The sequence below is a fragment of the Colobus angolensis genome, unplaced genomic scaffold (assembly GCF_000951035.1).
Source record: "Colobus angolensis palliatus isolate OR3802 unplaced genomic scaffold, Cang.pa_1.0 Scaffold118, whole genome shotgun sequence".
Lineage (NCBI taxonomy): Eukaryota > Metazoa > Chordata > Mammalia > Primates > Cercopithecidae > Colobus > Colobus angolensis.
In genome coordinates, this window is record NW_012112919.1 from 6965570 (window position 1) to 6968354 (window position 2785).

Consider the following 2785-nt stretch of genomic DNA (forward strand, 5'->3'; position numbering starts at 1 on the left):
GGCAGGCCAAGGCAGGAGGATCACTTGAGGCCAGAAATTTGAGACCAGCCTGGTCAACATAACGAGACCCATCTTTTTTTTTTTTTTTTTTTTTTTTGAGACAGAGTCTCGCTCTGTCACCAAGGCTGGAGTGCAGTGGCATGATCTCGGCTCACTGCCAGCTCTGCCTCCCAGGTTCATGCCATTCTCCTGCCTTAGCCTCCCAAGTAGCTGGGACTACAGGTGCCCGCCACCACGCCCGGCTAACGAATTTTTTGTATTTTTAGTAGAGAAGGGCTTTCACCATGTTAGCCAGGATGGTCTTGATCTCCTGACCTCGTGATCCTCCCGCCTCGGCCTCCCAAAGTACTGGGATTACAGGCGTGAGCCACCGTGCCCGGCCAACCGTATGGTATTTCTAACTACAACAGTCATAACAACAGCAGCTTCCTGTCATCGAATGCCTGATGTGGGGGCTCAGTGCTGATTTTACAAGTGTTACTTCCTTCCATTTTAAAAAAGAATTTTTTTTTTGTCGTTTTAAAATAGAGGCAAGTCTTGCTGTGTTGCCTAGGCTGGTCTCGAACTCCTGGGCTCAAGTTTTCCACTCGCCTGGGCCTCTCAAAGTGCTGGGATTACAGGCGTGAGCCACTGTGCACGGCTTTCCTTCAGTTTTTACAAAACCTCTAAGGTCTTGTAATTTCTGTAATCAAGATATTCAGAATGCCTGAGCAATAGGCACCTGCACTAAAGTATGAATTATGTAGCACTTTTTAAGCTGAATAAAGTCTGGAGACAATTCTCCATTAGTCTCTTGAGTTTGTGCACATACTGCGATCATTGCCTGACTGCCTTTGCTCCTAGGCTCTCGTTAAGGATGTTCGTGTAGTGGGCAGCCTTGGAAGATAGAAATGGTGTCTCTCTACAAAACAAGGAGGAGACAAGGGCACAATCCATTATAAAAGATTTGGAGCAGGGTGTGGTGGCTCACACTTGTAATCGCAGCTACTCTATAGGATAAGGTGGAGTTCAAGACTAGGATAGGCAACAGAGTGAGACCTAGTTTAAAAAAATGGTTAATGGTTCAGATTCTCTAAGCTCAGGGTTACTCTCCTGTAAGGCAACTCACTGTGTGCATGGGTTCTCCTCACTTTGCCTTGTGGAAATTCACTTGGGAAACTGATACCAATGCTGTATTCTGGCTACTGTCATTGCTGTAATAAATTGCCCTTCATTTCAGGCCAGGTAGTCACATGCTTTCCATCAGCATTCGTAAAACTTGTTAGTTTTACTTGTGACAGGCTAACTTGTTAGCTTGCAAGTAGGGTAAGATCTGAGACCCCCTTAAGTTTTTGACAAGTGGTAGATTTATAGATACACATGTACATTCTTTTTTTTTTGAGACAGTTTCACTCTTGTCCAGGCTGGAGTGCAATGGCATGATTTCAGCTCACTGCAACCTCTGCCTTCCGGGTTCAAGCGATTCTCCTGTCTCAGCCTCCCAAGCAGCTGGGATTACAGGCGCATGCCACCACACCTGGCTAATTTTTGTATTTTTAGTAGAAACGGAGTTTCATTATATTGGTCAGGCTGGCCTCAAACTCCTGACCTCAGGTGAGCTGCCTGCATCTGCCTCCCAGGATGTTGGGATTACAGGCATGAGCCACCCACCCAGCCACTCTAAACTATGTAGTACATTTGTGACTGGGTGCAGTGGCTCACAGCTGTAATCCCAGCACTTTGGGAGGCCGAGGCAGGTGGATCACGAGGTCAGGAGTTCGAGACCAGCCTGGCCAACATGTTGAAACCCCATCTCTTCTAAAAGCATGAAAATTAGCTGGGTGTGGTGGCGTGCGCCTGTAGTCCCAGCTACTCGGGAGGTTGAGGCAGGAGAATTGCTTGAATCTGGGAGGTGGAGGTTGCCGTGAGCTGAGATCGCGCCATTGCACTCTAGCCTGGGTGACAGAGTGAGACTCTGTCTCAAAAAACAAAACAAAACAAAACAAATACACAACTATATAGTAGTACATTTGTATTACAATTAGTTTATTGTAGTGCTTGTGACATTTAATATTTTTCATGCTTTATGGGAATTCTTTTTTTTTTTTTTTGAAATGAAAGGCCTCACATATTTATTACTGAACCCAGCCAACCAACGCATTCATAATCGATTCAGAGAGGAAAATACGTCGAACTCTCCAGAGAGTGGTGACATTTTCAGTTTGATATGGTAATGTGATCGTGACCTTCAGACAGCACAAATATATGTGCCATCTCGTGCAATTCCTTATAGACCCAGCTTGGTTCTTCTCCAATGTCTCCTTTTGGAGTTGTACCTTATTTTATTTCCAGTTTTCATCCGAATCCACTGGGGAATGGGATGATTTTGCTTTTGTTTCTTGGCCAGGAATCGCTTAATCCTGAAAGTCTTGTGAGAAGACATGGCGAGAAGTGGAGGCAAGAACACACCACAATGGCGGAGAAAGGGAAAGAGGGGCGGGATTTCTTTATGTAAAATGCAAACAGATCTTGTGTTGATTTTATGTATACCAAATGTATTCTCCTACTCTGTGACTTGTTCTATTAGTGGACTTTTTTCGTTTCTTTTTTTTTTTGAGACAGTTTTTGCTCGTCGCCCAGACTGGAGTGCAGTGGCGCGATCTTGGCCCCCTGCAACCTTCTTCTCCCAGGTTCAAGTGATTCTCCTGCCTCAACCCCCCAGGTAGCTGGGATTACAGGCGCCCACCACCATGCCTGGCTAATTTTTGTATTTTTAGTAGAGATGGGGTTTCACCATGTTGGCCAG

The 2785-nt window shown here is 45.5% G+C and overlaps 1 protein-coding gene across 1 annotated transcript in view; it reads left to right on the plus strand.

Annotated features, from left to right (window-relative positions):
• USP39 (ubiquitin specific peptidase 39) overlaps positions 1-2785 on the plus strand; it is a 34801-nt gene that overhangs the window by 395 nt on the left and 31621 nt on the right. The window lies entirely within an intron of this gene.